At 57.9% G+C, this 23584-nt stretch overlaps 13 non-coding genes across 13 annotated transcripts; 6 read left to right on the top strand and 7 right to left on the bottom strand.

Annotated features, from left to right (window-relative positions):
- Positions 1-427: 427 nt before the first annotated feature.
- Positions 428-499, bottom strand: Trnae-cuc (transfer RNA glutamic acid (anticodon CUC)). The gene has a single exon. It is a non-coding gene; the product is annotated as a tRNA-Glu (tRNA).
- A 408-nt stretch (positions 500-907) lies between these two features.
- Positions 908-979, bottom strand: Trnag-ucc (transfer RNA glycine (anticodon UCC)). The gene has a single exon. It is a non-coding gene; the product is annotated as a tRNA-Gly (tRNA).
- Positions 980-1553: 574 nt separating this feature from the next.
- On the bottom strand, positions 1554-1625 carry Trnad-guc (transfer RNA aspartic acid (anticodon GUC)). Its single transcript has one exon. It is a non-coding gene; the product is annotated as a tRNA-Asp (tRNA).
- Positions 1626-2140: 515 nt separating this feature from the next.
- Trnal-cag (transfer RNA leucine (anticodon CAG)) lies at positions 2141-2223 on the top strand. Its single transcript has one exon. It is a non-coding gene; the product is annotated as a tRNA-Leu (tRNA).
- Positions 2224-2943: 720 nt separating this feature from the next.
- Trnag-gcc (transfer RNA glycine (anticodon GCC)) lies at positions 2944-3014 on the top strand. Its single transcript has one exon. It is a non-coding gene; the product is annotated as a tRNA-Gly (tRNA).
- A 6626-nt stretch (positions 3015-9640) lies between these two features.
- Positions 9641-9712, bottom strand: Trnag-ucc (transfer RNA glycine (anticodon UCC)). Its single transcript has one exon. It is a non-coding gene; the product is annotated as a tRNA-Gly (tRNA).
- A 934-nt stretch (positions 9713-10646) lies between these two features.
- Trnal-cag (transfer RNA leucine (anticodon CAG)) lies at positions 10647-10729 on the top strand. The gene has a single exon. It is a non-coding gene; the product is annotated as a tRNA-Leu (tRNA).
- Positions 10730-11448: 719 nt separating this feature from the next.
- On the top strand, positions 11449-11519 carry Trnag-gcc (transfer RNA glycine (anticodon GCC)). Its single transcript has one exon. It is a non-coding gene; the product is annotated as a tRNA-Gly (tRNA).
- Positions 11520-14117: 2598 nt separating this feature from the next.
- On the bottom strand, positions 14118-14189 carry Trnae-cuc (transfer RNA glutamic acid (anticodon CUC)). Its single transcript has one exon. It is a non-coding gene; the product is annotated as a tRNA-Glu (tRNA).
- A 4022-nt stretch (positions 14190-18211) lies between these two features.
- On the bottom strand, positions 18212-18283 carry Trnae-cuc (transfer RNA glutamic acid (anticodon CUC)). Its single transcript has one exon. It is a non-coding gene; the product is annotated as a tRNA-Glu (tRNA).
- A 427-nt stretch (positions 18284-18710) lies between these two features.
- Trnag-ucc (transfer RNA glycine (anticodon UCC)) lies at positions 18711-18782 on the bottom strand. Its single transcript has one exon. It is a non-coding gene; the product is annotated as a tRNA-Gly (tRNA).
- A 1155-nt stretch (positions 18783-19937) lies between these two features.
- Trnal-cag (transfer RNA leucine (anticodon CAG)) lies at positions 19938-20020 on the top strand. Its single transcript has one exon. It is a non-coding gene; the product is annotated as a tRNA-Leu (tRNA).
- A 699-nt stretch (positions 20021-20719) lies between these two features.
- On the top strand, positions 20720-20790 carry Trnag-gcc (transfer RNA glycine (anticodon GCC)). Its single transcript has one exon. It is a non-coding gene; the product is annotated as a tRNA-Gly (tRNA).
- The last annotated feature ends 2794 nt before the right edge of the window (positions 20791-23584 follow it).

Below are 23584 nucleotides of genomic sequence, written 5' to 3'. Positions count from 1 at the left end.
TTTGGGCTTCTTCTGGACCTCAGAGCAGGCGGGGGAGGGAGGGGGAGACTCTGTGGGGTCCATGAGTGGCTCGGAAGCGTGTGTGCAGGGGCTGCGTGGTGGGTGTGTGTGCCCTCGTGATGGTGTCGGTGTGTAAGCTGGGCAGGACGGGAAGCAGCAAGGCTGAGCTGTCCAGGCGCAGAGTTGGCGTCTTGTGTGAGAGACGGAGGGCGGCAGTGGGAAGCTAGGCAAAGGGTGGGCTGTGCAGACAGGGAGCGGGCTATGTTGTGGTGGGTGGGGGCGTGAGAGCAGCGGGGCGAGCAGAGCCGCGATGCCCCTGAACAAAAGAGAGGCGTGTGGTTTGTTGGCGCCAAGGATCCCTTGTGAAGCGGCAAGAGGAGACAGAGGGCTTGGAGGAGGCGAGGGTGCCGAGAGGAAGGAGAAAGGCTTCCCTGACCGGGAATCGAACCCGGGCCGCGGCGGTGAGAGCGCCGAATCCTAACCACTAGACCACCAGGGAGCGTGACTTTATCCGACCGTCCCGACACTCGCACACGAAGCGAGACTGACAGCCAGCCTCAAGGACACAATGCCTGCCCGCCGGCCGGGAGAGCAGATGTCCCGGCATTACTGGCCTTACCAGGATGCGCTTCGGGGCTCGAGGGCACCTGGGCCTACTCCTGCCCTGCCAGCTGCCCGCCCCCGGCTGCCCTCTGGCGATTCGCCGTCAAATCCGGGGTCTCCTGGCGGATTAGACGTCTGGCCCTGGCGGGTCTCCTCCCGCTACACACACCCTCAAAACATCTCAGCCCCTACCTCCTTCCTTCGCTCAGTCCAGCGAACCGTCGCTCGCGCAGTCTCGGGACAAGCTGAAAGACGCCTGATAGAGCCAGCCTCGGCCCTGGACCTTGGCAAAACACGAGCAGGTTGCGTTGGCCGGGAATCGAACCCGGGTCAACTGCTTGGAAGGCAGCTATGCTCACCACTATACCACCAACGCCGCACCGCCGGGACGGCACCCACACGACGCCGGGGACTGACACCGGACAGTGCACAGCGGCGACGGCGACGTCGCCTACCGGCTCCCGCCCTGAGCCCTCCCCACGGGGACCGCCCCGACGTCAAAGCCAACGCCACCGCCCGAGCCACCGCCGACCGGGGCTCCCCCGCTGCGCGCTGTTCGCCGCCGTCCCAGCCGCGCCTCCCGCACGCACACACCGGGCCCTGTGGGCGCTCTCGCCACCTGACTGCAGCAGCAACCCGGCGTGCGCGAGGTCCACGGGGAAGAGCGAGCGTCCGGGACCGCTCGGGGCGGGTCACCACCAAGACTCGCCTGGCGCACCGGGGGCTCAGGACACGAGAGTCGCACCCGGGCGGCTCTGACACCCGTCGCCTGGTCGGGAGGGCGACCGGTTCCCTGGCGTCGGAGTGCAGGGCCAGGTGCCAGGCGAGGGGCCCGAGGGTCCGCAGGCGGGTGGGCAGGCCCGGCCGTGGGCGGCCCGATCCCGGGGCTTGGAAGGGGACCAAGGGCCAGCGCAGCCGTGGCCAACGGTCTGGCTAAAAAGATGGCACGTCTCCTCGTCGGGGAATCGAACCCCGGTCTCCCGCGTGACAGGCGGGGATACTCACCACTATACTAACGGGGAGGACTGCAAGGATGTCGTCATCGCCACACCGGGCCCTCTCCGTCGCTCCAGCCAGGCCCTAAGCTCTCCCTCCCGCCATGGCCGACCCCTGCACCCAACCCCAGAATCCCCGGGACGCCGCCACAACGCCCCTCGCACCAGGACCCCAACCCGCAACCCTGGGTGATCACCGCATCCCCCGCCCCCTGCCCCCTCCCGGGCTGTTGAGCGGGGCTCTCAGAGGTGACAGCTTTCTGCCGCCCTCGCCCACGCCATCAGGAGAGGTGCACCCACACCTGCGCGGCCCTGCGGCGGCTGCGCTGCTGCCCCAGACGCACCCCCACCGCACCCCCGGGACCGTCAGGGACTTTGGCGCCTAGGAGCGTCTCCACGTCCACGCGGTGAACACCGGGCGAGGCCCGCAGCCTCAGCACCCGGACCGCCACGTGTTCGGGCGCCCCGTCGCTCCAGGTCCGCCCGGCGCGCGCGTGGGCGCCTGCTGCCAGCCAGGCGAGTGGCCTCCGTTAGGACCCGCCGTCAGGATGGCCGAGCGGTCTAAGGCGCTGCGTTCAGGTCGCAGTCTCCCCTGGAGGCGTGGGTCCGAATCCCACTCCTGACACATTCATCTTTTGGCCACCCCACCCCGAGAGATCGCAGCTCGCGCCTCCTTCCACAACCTCTCCAGCGCCGCCGCTCCCCTCGGTCCCGCAACCTTCGTGGCCACACCTGTGCTAGAGCAGTGCCCTCCTCTCAGCTGCCACCAACTCCTATAGGAGAGCTGATGGAGAGCGTGCTGTTCCCTTGCTTGGATTTGGGGAGGCTGTAGTACGTGAGGAGGACGCTCCTGAGGACCCGAGCAGGCCAGCCAGACTGCCATGTGCCAATCTTTTGCCAACAGAGGACTTAGACCACCCCGAACCGACGCCCGTCACTGTTCGCCCAGCCCTCTCGCCCGCCGCCCCTTTTTCCCCATTCCATTCCCTCCAACTTCCGCAGGAGTCGCCCACCGCACCAACCTTGGTGCTCTGTGGTCGTAGGAAATTCTCGTGTGCGGAGGTGGCCTTTCCCTGCGAACGCCTGCCAGTCACTTGGTGCTCGCACAGCCACGCGCCCGCCGGCCCGTCGGCCAGCAGGGGCAGGGTTTTCGTGGGGCCTAGGCGTCGGTCCGGGAGAGGGGCGCTTGAGCCCCAGAGCCTCAGTCTAGACCCGGGACTCTTCTGTCTGTGGCCATGTCGTTCCCCTGCCAGGTCGATTCCAGCCAGGGCCCAGGATCCAGCTGGTGCAGGGACTGTCGGGGAGCAGAGGCTGTGACAGCAGTCGGGGAAGAGTGTTGAACATGGCATAGGTGGTTCAGTGGTAGAATTCTCGCCTGCCATGCGGGAGGCCCGGGTTCGATTCCCGGCCCATGTAGAGTCCAGTCCCTTTTGGTCCTCAGCCACATGTCCAGTGTCCCGTCTGACAGTCCGGCCTTGTCCCAGTCCAAGCTGCCCGCGCTGTGCACACAACACAACTCCTGGACAATGCCAGTGCCAGCTGCACTCCAGTGAGCCTGTGCCAACCCACCTTCCTGTTTGCTTCTCCTCAACTCAGCCAGCCAGGCCCAACTGCAAAGACACTGCATCCCTCACTCACTTCCTGGGCACTTCAAAGCACCTGCCATACCTAGCCTCTCCTCTGCACACTGGCGCCAGCAACCAGCGCCTCCATGGTTCTTATAACCCGGCCCCGACATCACCCACACCCCACACCTCCAGCCTCCCACCCCACAGTACCGGCCCCACACAGCCTGCCTCTCTCACAATGGAGACTTACTTGGTGTTCCTCTCTTCATCGGGGGTCTGAAATGCGTCCCTGATCCTGGACCTGCTTGTGCCTCCTTTGCTGAGGAGGGAGAGCCCCTGCAGGGACGAGGGTGCCTTATTTCCCCTAGCGCATTGCCCACAGCAACTCGTCTAGACCCTTGAGAGCATCCCAGCTCCCGTGACTCGGCAGCAGGCGTTTTTCGCGCCCTCTTCCACCATGTGGAGGTGGAGAAACCCACCGCTCCCCAGTCTCACTCGGCCCAGAGCCCACCCACACCCTTGGCCATCCACAGGGTCTTTGACCCTACAGGACACTACTCCCTCCCTGCTGAGATCTCTCTGTGTCTCTATCTCTGTCTGTCTGTCTCTCTGTTACACACACACATACACACACACACACACACACACACACACACACACACACACACAGAGACAGAGAGAGTAGAGAGACAGAGACAGAGAGACGGATAGGAACAGGCCAGAGAGGCACAAACACAGACAACTCAATCTTAGTTCCTTCTGTGCCATCGCAAAGTCCTTGCTGACAGGTCACTGCAGTGCTCCCTGGTTTTCTGAGACCTGGGCTAGTCCAGGTGACCTATTGGCCGGCGTGTGTGCCTGACATCCTCACCACCCCGGCAGATTGCCCAGAAAGGCTGACAGTCGACCTCTCCAGTGAGCTCAGTGTGTCCACAGAGTGCGCTTCACACCTTCTCCAACCTCCCATCCGGTGGACCAAGTGTCCCTTCCTGCGGTCCGACTCCCCTTTGCTCCGGAAGGCGGTGGCTTCCACAAAGGAAAACCTTCACCTATCTGTCACCAAACCCAACCAAGGCACAACATCCAGAGAAAGGGCCTGTGTAACCACAGGCAACTGGCTGGCCTCTGCCACCTGTTAAGTCCCTGACCTGCCTGCTCTCTGTCTTCAGCAAAGGCAAACGGGAGTGGTGAGAACCTCAGCAGCTTTTTAGTAAAGAGAGTGCAGAAACAGAACCAAGTGGGGCTCCTCAGTTGACTTTGGTCTGCAATCAGAGCTGAAACTAGGCAGCATATCAAGAGCAGGAGAGACCGGATGTTGGTACTAGGACATGGGGTTGTTACCCTGGCAATGGTGACTGCCACTTCTGCTGCTGCTTCTTTCTTCTTCTTCTTCTTCTTCTTCTTCTTCTTCTTCTTCTTCTTCTTCTTCTTCTTCTTCTTCTTCTTCTTTTCTCTTCTCTTCTACTAATTCTCCTTCTTCCTCTTATACTGCTACTTACTACTACTAATACTACGATTATTTTTCTAATTGTACTTCTTCTTTTCCTCCTCCTCCTCCTCCTCCTCCTCCTCCTCCTCCTCCTGCTCCTCCTTCCTCTTCTACTACTTCTTCTGCTTTTTCTGTTGCTGCTGCTGCTGTTGTTGCTGATGATGTGCAGGGGTGTTGGGATGAGTGGGAGTTGGAAATGAGCAGGAACAGAAGCAGCACAATCTCTGCCAGCAGGCTCCTGGAACCATCTCCTGGGGCTCCTGCCCATTTCTTTCTGGGTAGGGATCAGGATCATGTTTTTAGTTGAGGTTGTTACTATTGTGATCAAATGTGTGACTGAAAGCAACCTTGGGGTGAGAAGGTTTGATTTCTTCTTTCAACTCCTTAGCGCCACAGTGGTGGAAGTGTGGATGGGTGGTGGAGGTGGGGAGGGCTGGGTTTATGTGGCTTAGGTGGTCAGAGTCAGGTCTTGGGGGTGGTGTGGTGAGGGGAGAGACCTAGAGGCAGGAAGTGATGCAGAGGACCTGCATGAGGGCTGCCTACTGGCTTGCTCAGCCTGCTCTCTTATCCCACACAGGACCATCTGCCCAGGGATTGGCACTGCCCATTTACCCACCTCCTCTCTTCATGTGCCCTCCACATCCATCGTGAATCAAACAATAACCTACAAACTCGGCTGAAGGCCCGTCTCAGGGAAGACTCTTCTCAGAGGAGTCCAGGTTTTTGTCATGTTCACCAGAACCAACCAGCATCGTTGACCCTCTGTCAGCCTGGCACACAACCAGGTCCCTTACTGAGCCAGAACCTTTCCTTTCCTGTTCATCCCTCAGAGCTTATTTTAATCTCAACACCACAATAAAAACATCAAGAAATGTCGTTGGTTTTTTTTTTTTTGGTTTTTTGTTTGTTTGTTTCTTTGTTTGTTTGTTTTTGTTGTTGTTGTTTTGGGGTTTTTTTGTTTTTCGAGACAGGGTTTCTCTGTGTAGCTTTGTGCCTTTCCTGGGACTCACTTGGTAGTCCAGGCTGGCCTCGAACTCACAGAGATCCAACAGGCTCTGCCTCCCGAGTGCTGGGATTAAAGGCGTGTGCCACCACCCCCTGGCTTGTTTCTTTGTTTTCGTAATATTTTGCTCTTGGGAGCCTGCCACCCAGCACTCAAATAAATACACAGAGACTCATTCTTACTTATAAATGCCTGGGCTTAGCTTGGCTCTTTCTTGGCCATCTTTCTTAACTTCCATTATCCCATCTAATTTTTTCCCCCACTGTACTTTTACCTTTCTCTATCCTATAGCCTTTCTTTACTCTTATTGAGCATCTGGCTGAGTGGTTGTGTGGCTGGCCCCTGGCGTCCTCTTCTCTTTCTCCTTTTCTCCAAACTCTCCTTACTTCTGCTCCTATTGATTCTCCCTGCCTGGCAGCCCCGCTCAGCCCTCTCAATCCCAGCTATTGGCGGTTGATTCCTTTCTTAGACCAATAAGATGTTTTAGGCAGTCAAAATCACAGACCTTCACAGAGTTAGACAAATGCAACATCAAAGACTGCCATCTTTCTTTGCATCATTAAGCAAATATTCCACATCATAATCAAATGGAACACATCCACAGCTAATATTCCACAACCAAAAATTCATAGGTGCCACAGTCTTTTTCAAGTCAAAGATTCAACGTTCAGTGTTCTTAAAACACACAGAGTTTGGTTGTTGTTATTGTTTTGTTTTGATTTTTTTGTTTTGTTTTAACTTAAAGGCTCTTCTGCACAGAATGGAAAGAATCCGGGCAAAATCATTGTCCTAGGAAAGCAAAACCGAAGTCCAACATTGTCACAAGCCCAGTGACTGACCTCTCCTGTTCACTGGCTCTCTTGTGGGTCCAGAGAGGGCAGACAGTCACCCTCCCTCAGCTCTGTCATTCACATAACCTGCAGCTGCTCTCCCAGGCCTATATGGGCTCAACTCTGAGCCCCGCTGCTCCCCTTTGGTGCTTGTCCCTGGATACCCCCATCTCCAAGTACCTTGCCTTCGCTGGTGACAGCCTCTGCTGGGCTCTCTTCGGGGACTCTCTGAGCATGTCATGTGGAAATGCCAAGCCTCGCCTGTTCCCACGATCCACCCCTTCCGGTCGCAGTGGGGTTCACCCAAGCCTGCACCTTTGCTCATGTCCCCTCTCAGCCTCTCTCTGGGGACTCCAGACCCACCACCCATCTCCAAGCCTCTGCTGCTCTCTGGGATCCATCCTTCCACACTTTCAATGCCATCACCACATAGCCGAGTCCTACACGTTTTCAAATTGGCTGGCTGGCATGAGGGTCAGCCTCTGCATGCTGACCTCCAGGAAGCTCCCAACCCCGGGGGGTGGGCGTGGGGAGGTTTCACCTCCGTGACTCTGCTGTCTACTTAATCAGTGCAGACTTCTCAGCTGCAGTGGAGCACCAGGAAGGATTGTCCCTGCACAGCCAAGGTTTCACCTTACTGGGTCTGGTTTCTTGTTCATAAACCACAGATGATTCATCAGCCTCGGCTGAGCAGGACCACACCTTCATCATTCCAAACACCGGAAAGGCCACAACGGAGTTCTTTCACGGACTTCGCATGTGCCCGCTGAAACCTCAGGTGCCTCGGTAGTCGTCAGCGTCAGCAGTGCTCTAGACATTCCCTTCCAAGTTGCCCCGGAGGAGCACAGCCAGGTTGGAGCAGCAGTCAAGTGCTTTGCCCGCCTGCCCACAGTTCAAAGGCCTTTCTCAATCCTGGGGAAGGCAAGGTGATTGGGTCTGTCACAGCAAGACTCCACTCCAGGAACCAGGTTCGTTCTGAGTTAGGGTTTGTATTATTGTAATCAAACACCGTGACCAAAAGCAACTTGGGCGGAGAAGCCTTTGTTTCACCTTAAGGCTCCTAAGTCCCTCCCAGAGGGAAGCCAGGGTAGGGTCCCGGAGGCGGGAACTGCTGTGGTAGCTTTCGGTGGGAGAGTGCTCCCTACTGGCTTGCTCAGCCAGCTGTCCTACACAGCTCAGGATGCCTACCCAAGGGTTGGATGGCCCTTGTCCACAAGTCACCACACCCTCAACCAGTGCTCGCCCCCTCCCCCGGACCCCAACACCATCCCTACTTACGCCCCATGGGCTGTCCCACATCCATCACTCATCGCAGGCACACGCTATAGAGACGTTTTCTCACGGTACAGTCCCTCTTCCCAGAGGTGTCACGTTGCCCAAACCCAGCCAGCACAGAGCCAGCCACACCTGCATCCCTGCATTGGCATTGGATAGCCCCCGTTTGGATGATGGCTAGCTAAGGATTTGCCCGGTGTCTCTTTTCCCCCACCCTCTGGCCTTCTCTCTAAGACACAAGCTTACCAGGGCGTGGCCGGACAGCCCCTTCCCAGATACCGCTTCACACTGGTGTCTCCGGGTTTCGAGACTGGGAGGGCTTCGGGGACAGGGGAGGGCTGGAGTCCGATGGGGAAAAGGCTGTCTGGTCTCCCCAGGATCTGCTGGCATCTCCCACTGTGCCTCCGATACCAGTGGAGCTCAATCCAGCCGTCAGCACTCAAGGATCTGACTCTGGGCCTCGGACTTGCTGGCACGTTCAGGACCGAGGGGACCCACCCGGCAGTGGACCCAACAGTTGGACGGAGGTTCCGCTCCAGTTTTCCGACTCACACCTGCGCCTACACCTCTTCTCCACACCCCTGCGCCCGGGTCCCCAAGGAGAGGAAGAAACAGGGGCATTGCAAACACCAGAAATGGCTTCAGCTCTACTTAGATGCTCTAGGGGCTTTCAAGGAAACCGGGGCTGGGGACGCGCACTGCCCGCCCCGGTGGCGACACCAGATGCATTTTGCTTCCACCCCGCCGTCTGCTGCGGACTAACACCTCCCCACGGCAACCCCACGCCTTACCGCATGTCCCATCCTTCCCCAAGCCATCCCAACACCACCCTGGAGTTTTTAAAGATATACATAAAAATATAACATACGTACACACACACACACACACACACACACACACACACACACACACACACGAAAAAATGGCTCGATTTGTTGGAAGCGGACGTTGAGTTGTGAAGATCAGGGTAAAGCTCACAGGGAGCCTGTGAGGAGGCAGGTGAGTCAGGTGGGGCAGGTGGGGGGCTTCTTCTGGACCTCAGAGCAGGCAGCGGAGGGGGGTGGAGACTCTGTGGGGTCCATGAGTGGCTCGGAAGCGTGTGCTAGAGGGCTGCGTGGTGGGTGGGTGTGCCCGCGTGATAGTGGCGGTGTGTAAGCTGGGCAGGACGGGAAGCAGCAAGGCTGAGCTGTCCAGGCGCAGAGTTGGTGTCTAGTGTGAGAGATGGTGGGCGGCAGTGGGAAGCTAGGCAAAGGGTGGTGGGTGGGGGCGTGAGAGCAGCAGGGGCGAGCAGAAGCAGAGGCGGGATGCCCCTGAACAAAAGGGAGGTGTATGGTTTGTTGGCTCCAAGGACCGCGCAAAAGACAGAGGGCTTGGAGGAGGCGAGGGTTCAGGAAGGAAGAAAGGGTTCCCTGACCGGGAATCGAACCCGGGCCGGGGCGGTGAGAGCGCCGAATCCTAACCACTAGACCACGAGGGGGTGTCCCCCACACCTGACGGTCCCGACACTCACCTCCCGGAGCCAGGCTGACAGCCAGCCTCAAGGACAGAATGCCTGCTCGCCCGGCACGAGAGCCGATGGCCCGGCATTACCGGCCTTACCAGGATGCGGTTCGGGACTCGAGGGCACCTGCGCCTACTCCTGCCCTGCCAGCTGCCCGCCCCCCGGCTGCCCTCTGGCGATTCGCCGCCAAGCCCGGCGCCTTCTCCCGGATTAGACGCCTGGCCCTGTCGGTTCTCCTCCCGCTAGACACACCCTCAAAACGTCTCGGCCCCGCTGCCTCCTTCCTTCGCTCAGTAAGGCCATCGGTCGGTCCTGCGGTCTCGGTACAAGCTGAGAGACGACAGACAGGGCCAGCCTTGGCAAAACACCAGCAGGTTGCGTTGGCCGGGAATCGAACCCGGGTCAACTGCTTGGAAGGCAGCTATGCTCACCACTATACCACCAACGCCGCACCGCCGGGACGGCACCCACACGACGCCGGGGACTGACACCGGACAGTGCACAGCGGCGACGGCGACGTCGCCTACCGGCTCCCGCCCTGAGCCCTCCCCACGGGGACCGCCCCGACGTCAAAGCCAACGCCACCGCCAACCCGGGCTCCGCCGCTGCGCGCTGTTCCCCGCCGTCCCAGCCGCGCCTCCCGCACGCACACGCCGGGCCCCTGAGGGCGCTCTCGCCACCTGACTGCAGCAGCAACCCGGCGTGCGCGAGGGCCACGGGGAAGAGCGGGCGTCCGGGACCGCTCGGGGCGGGTCACCAGCAAGACTCGCCAGGCGCACCGGGGGCTCAGGACACGAGAGTCGCACCCCGGCGGCTCTGACACCCATCGCGTGGTCGGGAGGGCGACCCGTTCCCTGGCGTCGGAGTGCAGGGCCAGGTGCCAGGTGCCAGGCGAGGGGCCCGAGGGTCCGCAGGCGGGTGGCAGGCCCGGCCGTGGGCAGCCCTATTCCAGGGCTTGGAAAAGGACCAAGGGCCAGCGCAGCCGTGCCCGACAGTCTAGCTAAAAATATGGCACGTCTCCTCGTCGGGGAATCCGCCTCTCCTGCCCCCTGTCCCCGCCCGGGCTGTTGAGCGGGGCTCTCAGAGGTGACAGCTTTCTGCCGCCCTCGCCCACGCCATCAGGAGAGGTGCACCCACACCTGCGTGGTCGTGCATCGGCTGGGCTGCTGCCCCAGACGCAGTCACACCGCATCCCCCGGGGGGCGTCAGCGACTTTGGCGTCTAGGAGCGTCTCCACGTTCACGCGGTGAACACCGGGCGAGGCCCGCAGCCTCAGCACCTGGACCGCCACGTGCCCGGGCGCCCCGTCGCTCCAGGTCCGCCTGGCGCGTTCTTGGTCGCCTGCAGCCAGCCAGGCGAGCGGACTCCCGATCGGACCCGCCGTCAGGATGGCCGAGCGGTCTAAGGCGCTGCGTTCAGGTCGCAGTCTCCCATGGAGGCGTGGGGCCGAATCCCACTCCTGACAGGCTCATCTTTTGGCCACTCAGAGAGATCGCATCTCGCACTTCGTTCCACCACCTCTCCAGCGCCGCCGCACCCTTCTCACTCGCAACCTTCCCTGTGCCTAGAGGAGCGCCCCCTCTCAGCTGCCCCCAACTCCCATAGGAGAGCGGATGGGGAGCGCGATGCTGGCCTTGCTTGGCGTCGGGGAGGCTGGAGTAAGTGAGGAGGCCGCTCCTGAGCACCCCAGTAGCCCAGCCAGCCAGCCAGCCTGCCCCGTGCCATTCTTTTGCAAACACAGGACTTGGTCCACCCAGACCCGACATCCATCACTGTTCCCTGAGCCCTCACGCCCGCCGCCTTTTTTGCGAATCCATTCCCTCCAACTCCCGCGGGAGACGCCCACCGCACCCATCTTGGTGGTCTGTGGTCGTCGGGGATTCTCCTGTGTGGAGGTGCCCTTTCCCTGCGAACGCCTGCCAGGGGCTTGGTGCTCGCACAGCCACGCGCCCGCCCGCCCGCCGGCCCGTCGGCCAGCAGGGGCAGGGTTGACGTGGGGCCTAGGCGTCGGTCCGGAGAGGCGCACTTGAGCCCCAGAGCCTCAGGCTGGACCGGGGACTCTCCTGTCCGAGGCCGTGGCGCTCCCCTGGCCGGTCCATCCAGCCAGGGCCCAGGATCCAGCTGGTGCAGGGACTGTCGGGGAGAGGAGGCTGTGACAGCAGTCGGGGAAGAGTATTGGCCATGGCATGGGTGGTTCAGTGGTAGAATTCTCGCCTGCCACGCGGGAGGCCCGGGTTCGATTCCCGGCCCATGCAGAGTCCAGTCCCTTTTGGTCCTCAGCCCCAAGTCTCCTGTCCTGTCTGTCCATCCTGGTCGTCCCAGTCCAAGCTGCAAGCGCAAAGCACACAAAGCAACTCCTGGACAGCTACAGTGCCAGCTGCACTCCTGTGAACCAGCCTCTACCCACCTACTTGGTCGCTTCTCCTCATCTCCACATCCAGGCCCAACTGCAAAGACTCTGCATCCTTCACTCACTTCCTGGGCACTTCAAAGCACCTGCCATACCTAGCCTCTCTGCACACTGGCGCCAGCAGCCAGAGCCTCCATGGTTCTTATAACCAGCCCATAACATCACCCACACCCCACACCTCCAGCCTCCCACCCCACAGGACCGGACCCACACAGCCTGCCTCTCTCACAATGGAGACTTACACTGCAGACCTCTCTTGATGGTGGTGCGGGGTGGGGGTGGGGGGCTGAAACGTGTCCCTGGTCCTGTGCCTCCTTTGCTGAGTAGGGACGGCCCAGGTAGGGACGAGGGTGCCTCATTTCCCCTAGCGCATTGTCCAGTGCACTCATCTAGACCATTGAGAGCACCCCAGTCCCATGACTCTCGGCAGGAGGTGTTTCCTAGCGACATCTTCCACCACGAGCATCTGACTCGGCCTGAGCCCACCCATGCCATTGGCCATCCACAGGGTCTTTGGCCCTACAGGACACTACTCCCTCCTTGCTGAGATCTTTCTCTCTCTCTCTCTCTCTCTCTCTCTCTCTCTCTCTCTCTCTCTCTCTCTCTCCATCTGTCTCTCTCTTTCTCTTTGTTATACATACACGCACACACAGAAATAGAGAGACAGAGACAGAGGGAGAGGGAGAGGGAGAGGGAGAGGGAGAGGGAGAGGGAGAGAGAGAGATCCAGTCTAGGCCAGAGAGGCACAAACACAGACAACTCAATCTTAGTTCCTTCTGTGCCATCCCGAAGCCCTTGCTGGCAGGTCACCGCAGTGCTCCCTGGTTTTCTGAGACCTGGGCTAGTCCAGGTGACCTATTGGCCAGCGTGTGCCGGGAATCCTCACCACCCCGCCCAATTGACTGGCCAGGCTGACCATCGGTCCTCTCCAGCGAGCTCAGTGTGTCCACAGACTGGGATTCAACCTTCTCCAGCCTCCCATCAGCTGGACTGTGTGTCCCTTCCTTCGGTCCGACTCCTCTTTGTTCTGGAAGGCGGTGGCTTCCACGAAGGAAAGCCTTCACCCATCTGTCACTAGACGAATCCCCGGCACACTGGCGGGAGAAAGCCCTGTCTAACCACAGGCAACTGGCTGGCCTCTGTCACCTGTTAAGTCCCTGACCTGCCTGCTCTCTGTCTTCAACAAAGGCGAGTGGGAGTGGACGGGAATGCTGCAGCTTTTTAGTAAAGAGAGTGCAGAAACAGAACCAAGTGGGGCTCCTCAGTTGACTTTGGTCTGCAATCAGAGCTGAAACTTGGCAGCATTTCAAGAGTAGGATGGACCAGATGTTGGTACTAGGACATGGGGTTGTTACCCTGGCAATGGTGACGGCCACTCCTGCTGATACTGCTGCTGCTGCTGCTGCTCCTGTTCCTCCTCCTCCTTCTCCTCCTCCTCCTCCTGCCTCCTCCCCCTACTCCTCCTCCATCTCCTCTTCTCCTCCATATCCTCCTCCTCCTCCTTCCTCCTGTTTCCTCTTTCTCCTTCTTCTTCCTCTACTACTACTACTAATACTATGATTATTTTTTCTTATTGTACTTCTTTTCTTCTTCTTCCTCCTCCTCCTCCTCTTCCCTCTTCTACTCCTTCTTTTGCTTCTTCTTCTTCTGCTGCTGCTGTTGTTGCTGGTGATGTTCAGGGGTGTTGGGATGAGAGGGAGTTGGAAATGAGCAGGAACAGAAGCAGCCCAATCTTGGCCAGCGGGCTCCTGGAACCATCTCCTGGAGCTGCTGCCGGTTTCTTTTGAGTAGGAACGAGGATCATGTACATCACACGTCCCGTCCCTCCCTATCCCATCCCAACACCACCCTAGAGTTTTTCAAGATATTCATAAAAATATAACATACATACGTACACACACACACACACACACACACACACACACACACAAACACACATTATGAAAAAAATGGCTCCATTTGTTTGAAGAGGACATTGAGTGTGAAGATCAGGGTAAAGCTCACAGGGAGCCTGTGAGCAGGCAGGTGAGTCAGTTGAGTCAGGCGGGGGAGTGAGGGGGAGACTCTGTGGTGTCCATGAGTGGCTCGGAAGCATGTGCGCGAGGGCTGCGTGGTGAGTGTGTGTGCCCGCGTGATGGTGGCGGTGTGTTAGCTGGGCAAGGTGGGAAGCAGTAAGGCTGAGCTGTCCAGGCGCAGAGTTGGCGGCTTGTGTGAGAGACGGTGGGCGGCAGTGGGAAGCGAGGCAAAGGGTGGACTGTGCAGACAGGGAGCGGGCTATGTTGTGGTGGGTGTGGGCGTGAGAGCAGCAGGGGCGAGCAGAGCCGCGATGCCCCTGAATAAAAGGGAGGTGTGTGGTTTGTTGGCGCCAAGGATCCCGCATGAGGTAGCAAGAGGAGACAGAGGGCTTGGGGGAGGCGAGGGTCCAGAGCGGAATAAGAAAGGCTTCCCTGACCGGGAATCAAACCCGGGCCGCGGCGGTGAGAGCGCCGAATCCTAACCACTAGACCACCAGGGAGCGTAGCTCATATATGACGGTCCCGACACTCCCCGCCCGGAGCCAGGCTGACAGCCAGCCTCTAGGACAGAATGCCCGCTCGCCCGGCGCGAGAGCCGATGTCCAGGCACAAATGGCCTTACCAGGATGCGTTCGGGACTCGCGGGCATCTGCGCCTATACCTGCCCTGCCAGCTGCCCGCTGCCCGCTGGCGATTCCCCGCCAAGCCCGGCGCCTCCTGGCGGATTAGACGCCTGGCCCTGGCGGGTCTCCTCCCGCTAGACAAATCCTCAAAAAGTCTCGGACCCCCTGCCTCCTTCCTTCCTTAGCATCTTTGCTTCTGAAGGTCGGGGCTTTAGTCCGTTTCTGTTTCCGGGTCTGAGGTTTGTGTTCATAAAGCAAGCTTAGCCAGGGAGGTTTTTGCCATTTCTAAATTCCCATTAGGACAGGTGTTTTGCCTTATCAGGCCTTCACCTGTCCCAGTCCCCCAGTGGGTTGCATTTGCTTGTTTGGGTGCTCAAGGACAGAGTTTAAGCCAGAGGCAATCACCCCTTAGGGCTACACTCCCTCATCTCACAGGGAGTCAGTTGAAACAAAGCTTTTCTCAAAGAGGTGCTTTCTCTGACAGAAAAGAAAGCTTTACTCCTGGGTAGTTCTGTTCTGCCCTGGCTGGGCTTTTTCCCCAGACAGCGTTCTGACTCAGCAGCACAACTGCTTCAGACACAGTACAGCTTTACTGTTTTCCCAGAAAGGTCCTTACTCTGATAAGCAAGCTTTTCTCAGATTTCCTTTTGCAGCTGTGGACCTATCAACCCGGGACTTGTAGGAAAGTGGACAACTGTTCCGTTCCCACCGGATTTAGCTTTGTTTGTTCATTAGCAATCTTCCCCTGGGTCCTGCACCTTCCTGCCTCAGCTTTGTGCTCCAGGAAGTTTACCACTGCAGGAATCCTAGTATCCCGGAAATGCACTCCAACTCAGAGACGCTGGCCAGTGGCCTCTGGGTTTTTGGTCAGAAGCTAGGATACAATGCTTACAGTTTTCATCGCTTCAGGGGATCTTTGCATTAGGACATTCGGGAGCACCTTTTCATTCTGAAATGCTCACTCAGAAACAAAACCCTTGATGCCTTAGCTGGCTGTAACTGAAAAGCTTGGCTTTCTTTGCTTTTCTTAGGTAAAGTTTCCCGCCCTTTTGGGCTCTCTGTAGCTCTTTATCCACACTCACCCAAGCATTTCCCCTCAGGGTACTCTGACCCACTGTCTTTTACTAGCTTGAAGAGACAGAGCTTAGAAGAGGTTTTTAGTAACTTGTCCCTGCCTCCTGCATTGCAGGGAGGATTTTTTTTTTTTTTTTTTTTTTTTTTTTTTTTTTTTTTTTTTTTTTGGTTTTTCGAGACAGGGTTTCTCTGTGTAGCTTTGCGCCTTACCTGGAACTCACTTGGTAGCCCAGGCTGGCCTCGATCTCACAGATATCCGCCTGCCTCTGACTCCCGAGTGCTGGGATTAAAGGCTTGTGCCACCACCGCCCGGCGCAGGGAGGATTTTTTTTTTTTTGGTTTTTCGAGACAGGGTTTCTCTGTGTAGCTTTGCGCCTTTCCTGGAACTCACTTGGTAGCCCAGGTTGGCCTCGAACTCACAGAGATCCGCCTGGCTCTGCCTCCCGAGTGCTGGGATTAAAGGTGTGCGCCACCACCGCCCGGCGAAGGGAGGATTTTTAAAGCTTGAAAGAACTTAGGTTTTGCTGTCTTAAGAGGTTTCTTGTTTTCCCTTAGAGCTAATCACAGGTGATCCCCATACTAATATCTTCAGGTAATTCTAATTTTTGTCCTTCTGAGAAAGATAAAGGCTTTAGTTTTTAAGTTTAAGAGAGCTTTTGAGAAAGATTAAGGCTTTTTGGAGAGTTTTTTTCCCCCCAAAATTTTCCAAGAAAAGCTTTTTAGTTTAAGAGAAAGTTTTTTCCCCCAGGACAAAGAAAGATCAACTTTTCCCAAAACTTCTAAACTTTAAACTTTGACTTCTTACACTCCCATTTTTGCCTCCTGCCACTTTCTCCTGCTGCTTGGACTTTGCATTTCAGCTGTCCCCAGGTCAAAAGCTTCCATAGGAAACTTTTTCTTCCCCATAAGCTCAGAGAAGAGCTTTTTTACTACCCGCAAAGCCCAAAGAAAGATTTTTTTCCCAGTTTGCGTTTATAGCCCCCAAAGTTAGAAAATTGTAGAGTTTTTCCTGTGTAGTTGCCTTATTTTTTTCTACATGATCTTACACTTCTAAGTTTTTCCTACACTATATTACTACGCTATACCTTATACTTATTTTTCACAGATATAGAGAAAGGGATAGAAGATAGAAAATTTTGACAGAAGAGAATTTTGCGCTGCAGCATCAGACATCCTTCCAGTCCGCTTTCCTTTTCTCTCAAGGATAAAACCCCTGCCTCTCAATAATATATATGCCGGTGTTATGGAAAAAAAAATATATATATATATACATATATATATATTCCAATAACACCGGCATGCCTTTCCAGTGGCAGGACTGACTCACACTTTCGCCAAAAACTCTGTAATAAAACTATTATTTTCCTTTGTCTTTAGTCCCTATTACTTTGTCTTTAGTCCCTGTTCATTTGTCTTTAGTCCCTCCCCTTTTTAGCCCCCACTTTTTTTCTTTAGTCCCTTTTTTTCCTTTTTTTTTTTAGTCCCTGTTCATGGCACCATTCTGTGGGGCGTTTACGCACCAACCCCACAATTCCCCAGAGTTTTCTTGAGCGTGAGAAGCAGGAAATATTAGATTGAAGGATTTATTGCGGAGAATCTTGCGGAGAGAAACAGATAGAAAATAAAGGATAGCCTCGAGAGGGCCTGGAACCTATTCCAACCGGCCCCGACTGTCTCTGCCCCAGGGTTTTTATAGAGACGCCAAGGGGTGGAGCAAAAGACCTCCTCCCCCAGCACAGCCAAGTGCAGACCATCCCAGACACCTGCACTCAGGCCCGTGGTCTAATCATCGTCTATGCGGACCTGCTGGGTGAAGCCACGAGGAACCCGAGAACGGGCTCCTACAACCCACCCGGTGCTAAACCCAACAGGTGGACAGAGGTTCCGCTCCTGTTTTCCGACTCACACCTGCGCCTGCACCTCTTCCCCACACCCGTGCGCCCGGGTCCCCAAGGAGCGGGAGAAACAGTGGCGTTACGACCGCCAGACTTGGCCTCAGTTCCGCCTAGACGCTCTAGGGGCTTTCGAGGAAACCAGGGCTGGGGACGCGAGCTGCCCGCCCGGCGGCGGCGCTGGGTAAGGTAACCACACAAGATGCTTTTCGCTTCCACCCGGAGGCCGTCTGCCGCGCACTAACACCTCCCCACGGCAACCCCACGACACACCGCACGTCCCGTCCCTCCCCATCCCATCCCAACACCACCCTGGAGTTTTCCAAGATATACATAAAAATATAACTTACATACTTACGTACACACACACACACACACACACACACACACACACACACACACTGAAAAAAATGGCTCCATTTGTTGGAAGCGGACGTTGAGTTGTGAAGATCAGGGTAAAGCTCACAGGGAGCCTGTGAGGAGGCAGGTGAGTCAGGTGGGGCAGTTTGGGCTTCTTCTGGACCTCAGAGCAGGCGGGGGAGTGAGGTGGAGACTCTGTGGGGTCCATGAGTGGCTCGGAAGCGTGTGCTCGAGGGCTGCGTGGTGGGTGTGTGTGCCCGCGTGATGGTGGCGGTGTGTAAGCTGGGCAGGACGGGAAGCAGCAAGGCTGAGCTGTCCAGGCGCAGATTTGCCGTTTTGTGTGAGAGACGGTGGGCGGCAGTGGGAAGCGAGGCAAAGGGTGGGCTGTGCAGACAGGGAGCGGGCTATGTTGTGGTGGGTGGGGGCGTGAGAGCAGCAGGGGCGAGCAGAGCTGCGATGTCCCTGAACAAAAGGGAGGTGTGTGATTTTTTGGCACCAAGGATCCCTTGTGAAAGGGCAAGAGGAGACAGAGGGCTTGGAGGAGGCGAGGGTCCAGAGAGGAAGAAGAAAGGCTTCCCTGACCGGGAATCGAACCCGGGCCGCGGCGGTGAGAGCGCCGAATCCTAACCACTAGACCACCAGGGAGCGTCCCTTACGTATGACGGTCCCCACATTCGGCTACCGGAGCCAGGCTGACAGCCAGCCTCAAGAACAGAATGCCCTCCCGCCAGGCGCGAGAGCCGATGTCTAGGCACAAACCGCCTTACCAGGATGCCGTTCGGGGTTCGCAGGCATCTGCGCCTATTCCTGTCCTGCCCGCTTCCCTCTTCTCGCTGCCCGCTGCCCGCTGCCCGCTGCCCCCTGCCCGCTGGCGATTCGCTGCCAAGTCCGGGGCCTCCTGGCGGATTAGACGCCTGGCCCTGGCAGTTCCCCTCCCGCTAGACACAACCTCAAAACGTCTCGGACCCCCTACCTCCTTCCTTCGTTCAGTCAGGCGATCGGTCGGTCGCGCGATCACAGTACAAGCTGAGAGTTTCCGGACAGGGCCAGCCTTGGCAAAACACCAGCAGGTTGCGTTGGCCGGGAATCGAACCCGGGTCAACTGCTTGGAAGGCAGCTATGCTCACCACTATACCACCAACGCCGCACCGCCGGGACGGCAGCCACACCACGCCGGGGACTGACACCCGACAGTGCACAGCGGCGACGGCGACGTCGCCTACCGGCTCCCGCCCTGAGTCCTCCCCACGGGGAACGTCCGGATGTCAAACCCGATGCCACCGCCCGAGCCACCGCCGACCGGGGCTCCGCCGCTGCGCGCTGTTCCCCGCCGTCCCAGCCGCGCCTCCCGCTCGCACATGCCGGGCCCTGTGGGCGCTCTCGCCACCTGACTGCAGCAGCAACCCGGCGCGCGCGAGGGCCACGGGGAAGAGCGAGCGTCCGGGACCGCTCGGGGCGGGTCACCACCAAGACTCGCCTGGCGCACCGGGGGCTCAGGACACGAGAGTCGCACCCGGGAGGCTCTGACACCCGTCGCCTGGTCGGGAGGGCGACCCGTTCCCTGGCGTCGGAGTGCTGGGCCAGGTGCCAGGTGCCAGGCGAGGGTTCCAAGGTTCCGCAGGCGGGTGTGCAGGCCGGGCCGTGGGCGGCCCGATCCGGGCGCTTGGAAGGGGACCAAGGGCCAGCGCAGCCGTGGCCAATGGTCTGGCTAAAAAGATGGCACGTCTCCTCGTCGGGTAATCGAACCCCGGTCTCCCGCGTGACAGGCGGGGATACTCACCACTATACTAACGGGGAGGACTGCAAGGACGTCGTCATCGCCACACCGGACCCTCTCCGTCGCTCCAGCCAGGCCCTAAGCTCTCCCTCCCACCATGGCCGACCCCCGCACCCAACCCCAGAGTCCCCGGGAGGCCGCCACAACGCCCCTCGCACCAGGACCCGAACCCGCAACCCTGGGTGATCTCCGCATTCCCCGCCCCCTGCCCTCTCCCGGGCTGTTGAGCGGGGCTCTCTGAGGTGACAGCTTTCTGCCGCCCTCGCCCAGGTGCACCCACACCTGCGCGGCCCTGCGGCGGCTGCGCTGCTGCACCAGACGCACGCCCACCGCACCCCGGGACCGTCAGCGACTTTGGCGCCTAGGAGCGTCTCCACGTCCACGCGGTGGACACCGGGCGAGGCCTGCAGCCTCAGCACCCGGACCGCCACGTGCCCGGGCGTCCCGTCGCTCCAGGTCCGCTCGTCTCGCATGTGGGCACGGAGTTCCAGCCAGGCGAGCGACCTCGTGCTCAGATCCGCCGGCAGGATGGCCGAGCGGTCTAAGGCGCTGCGTTCAGGTCGCAGTCTCCCCTGGAGGCGTGGGTCCGAACCCCACTCCTGACATTCTCATCTTTTGGCCACCCCACCCCGAGAGATCGCAGCTCGCCGCTCCTTCTGCAACCCCTCCAGCGCCGCCGCTCCCCTCGGTCCCGCAACCTTCCCTGTGCCTAGAGCAGCGCCCTCCTCTCATCTGCCACCAACTCCTGGAGGAAAGCGCATGGGGCACGTGCAGGAGTCACTGAGGCGGCCGCTCCTGTGCGCCCCGGCAACCCAGCCAGCCTAACGGGTGACATTCTTTTGCCAACAGACGACTCGGTCCACCCCCCACCCCCACCCCTGAAACCCGGAACTGTTCGCCCAGCCCTCGCGCCCACCGCCCTTTTTCCCCATTCCATTCCCTCCAACTCCCGCGGGAGACGCCCACCGCACCCATCTTGGTGGTCTGTGGTCGTCGGGGAATCTCGTGTGCGGAGGTGCCCTTTCCCTGCGAACGCCTGCCAGATCATTGGTGCTCACACAACCACGCGCCCGCCCGCCCGCCGGCCCGTCGGCCAGCAAGGACAATGTTGACGTGGCCCTAGGCGTCGGTCCGGGAGAGGCGCACTTGAGCCCCAGAGCCTCAGTCTGGACCGGGGACTCTCCTGTCCGTGGCCGTGGCGCTCCCCTGGCCGGTCCATCCAGCCAGGGCCCAGGATCCAGCTGGTGCAGGGACTGTCGGGGAGCAGAGACTGTGGCAGCAGTCGGGGAAGAGTGTTGGCCATGGCATGGGTGGTTCAGTGGTAGAATTCTCGCCTGCCACGCGGGAGGCCCGGGTTCGATTCCCGGCCCATGCAGAGTCCATTCCCTTTTGGTCCTCAGCCACACATCCCGTGTCCCGTCTTTCTGTCCTAGTCGTCCCAGTCCAAGCTGCCCGCGCGGTGCACACAACACAACTCCTGGACAGCGCCAGTGCCAGCTGCACTCCAGTGAGCCAGCGCCTACCCACCTACCTGGTCGCTTCTCCTCAACTCAGCCAGCCAGGCCCAACTGCAAAGATGCTGCATCCCTCACTCACTTCCTGGGCACTTCAAAGCACCTGCCATATCTAGCCTAATCTCTGCACACTGGCGCCAGCAGCCAGCGCCTCCATGGTTCTTATAACCCGCCCCCGACATCACCCACACCCCACACCTCCAGCCTCCCACCCCACAGTACCGGCCCCACACAGCCTGCCTCTCTCACAATGGAGACTTACTTGGTGTACCTCTCTTCATCGGGGGTCTGAAATGCGTCCCTGATCCTGGACCTGCTTGTGCCTCCTTTGCTGAGGAGGCATAGCCCCAGCAGGGACGAGCGTGCCTTATTCCCCTAGTGCATTGCCCACAGCAACTCGTCTAGACCCTTGAGAGCATCACAGTTCCCGTGACTCGCCAGCAGGTGTTTTCTCGCTCCCTCTTCCACCATGTGGATGTGGAGAACCCCACCGCTCCCGCGTCTCACTCGGCCCAGAGCCCACCCACACCCTTGGCCATCCACAGGGTCTTTGGCCCTCCAGGACACTACTCCCTCCCTGCTGAGATCTCTCTGTCTCTCTGTTTCTGTATCTCTGTCTGTCTGTCTCCCTCTGTTACACATACACACACACACAGAGAGGGAGGGAGGGAGGGAGGAAGGGAGAGAGAGAGAGAGAGAGAGAGAGAGAGAGAGAGAGAGAGAGAGAGAGAGAGGAGGGAGGGAGGGAGGGAGGGAGAGGGAGGAGCGGGGGAGAGGGAGAAGGAGAAAGTTCAGGTACAGGCCAGAGAGGCACAAACACAGACAACTCAATGTTTGGAATTTTGGCTCCCTTTGTTTGAAGAGGACGTTGAGTTGTGAAGATCAGGGTAAAGCTCACAGGGAGCCTGTGAGGAGGCAGGTGAGTCAGGTGGGGCAGGTGGGGGAGTGAGGTGGAGACTCTGTGGGGTCCATGAGTGGCTCGGAAGCGTGTGCTCGAGGGCTGCGTGGTGTGTGTGTGCCCGCGTGATGGTGGCGGTGTGTAAGCTGGGCAGGACGGAAAGCAGCAAGGCTGAGCTGTCCAGGCGCAGAGTTGGTGTCTAGTGTGAGAGACGGTGGGCGGCAGTGGGAAGCGAGGCAAAGGGTGGGCTGTGCAGACAGGGAGCGGGCTATGTTGTGGTGGGTGGGGGCGTGAGAGCAGCAGGGGCGAGCCTAGATGGTTTTGAGCAAAAGGGAGGTGCGAGAGGTGTGGTGATGGAGACAAGCCCGGGTCAGGAGACAAGACAGAGGGCGGAGAAGAGGCCAATGTACAGAGTGGAAGAAGAAAGGCTTCCCTCACCGGGAATCGAACCCTGGCCCAATCCTAATCACTAGACCACCAGGGAGCATCTCATACAATGGAAGGTCCAGACACTCGCCACCGTTTTTTCACCCTGAAAATACTTAAAACTCAGTCTAAACTGAAAATTGTTGGATGCAAGACAATATATGTTGGCTTTGGGAATTAAAAAGTGTAGCAAGCTTTCTCTTGGGCCCCCAACCAGCTCCCAAATCATGACACAGACCTTTATTTTTAATCCTTGGCCTTAGCTCAGCTCTTCTTTTAATCTGTTTCTCTTTATCTACATTTTGCCTCGGAGGATTTTACCTTTTTTTTTCCGATACTGGGTTTTTCTGTGTAGCTTTGCTCCTTTCCTGGAACTTACTCTTTAGAGCAGGCTGGCCACGAACTCACAGACATCTGCCTGCCTCTGCCTTCCGAGGGCTGGAATTAAAGGCATGTGCTGCCACACTCATTTACCTTTCTATCTTACCTTTCTGCTGTCTCTATGTCTGTTTGTCTGGCAGCTGTCTGCCTTTCTGGAGCCAGGTGTGTCCCTCTCTTTCTCCCTGGTTCCTTTTGTTCCTTCTCTTCTCTCTTGAGCCTAGACTCCTCTTCCTATTCTCTCTGCCTGCCATTCCCACCTATCCCTCTCCTGCCTAGGTATTGGCTCTTCAGCTTTTTATTAAACGAAATCAGGAGCCTTAGGCAGGCAAGGTGAAGCAGCAATACATCTGCACATAATTAAACAAATGCAGCATAAACAAATGTAACACACCTTTGCATTTGGCAAAATCAAAGAAAATACTCCATTATCTATCCTATCTTGGTGAGTCCAAAGTTCTGTACCTAATTTACCCTCTATAATAACTAAGGAAAACTATAACTATCTAGTCTTCCATTCCATCAAAGACCCCAGAAGACTATAATATCACCTGAGTAAACAGGAAGTGCAGTGCAGTCCACTTCCAAAATGACAAACATCTGGCTACATGGATAGTGACTCAAGATTCCTCTGCATTGGTGGGGCATCCATCTTCAGCCTACAGACCTAGAAGATCTGGCAGACTTTTCTATGAAGCAGGAATTTTGAAGGACTGTCCCGCCTTATCTTGGCAAAGTTCAGCAGTCTTTTTCCTCTGTGTCCTGCTTGTCCAGTTTGCACAGCATACTGTCAGTAGTCAAAGCAAGGTCTGTTTCTTGCCCAAATGGCTAAATTTGCCACACTGGAAGCAAACTCCATATGGAGGTTCTTTGATGTCCATCATCCTTTTATAAAGTATATTGGTGCTGCCAGGAGTAGGCATGTCTCACTGTCGTGAAAAGCCTTAGGTTAT

The sequence above is a fragment of the Peromyscus californicus genome, unplaced genomic scaffold (genome assembly GCF_007827085.1).
Source record: "Peromyscus californicus insignis strain IS unplaced genomic scaffold, ASM782708v3 Scaffold_14__1_contigs__length_90479793_seg_2, whole genome shotgun sequence".
Lineage (NCBI taxonomy): Eukaryota > Metazoa > Chordata > Mammalia > Rodentia > Cricetidae > Peromyscus > Peromyscus californicus.
The sequence above is the reverse complement of the archived record's forward strand: the minus strand, read 5'-3'. Positions and strand labels throughout refer to the sequence as shown.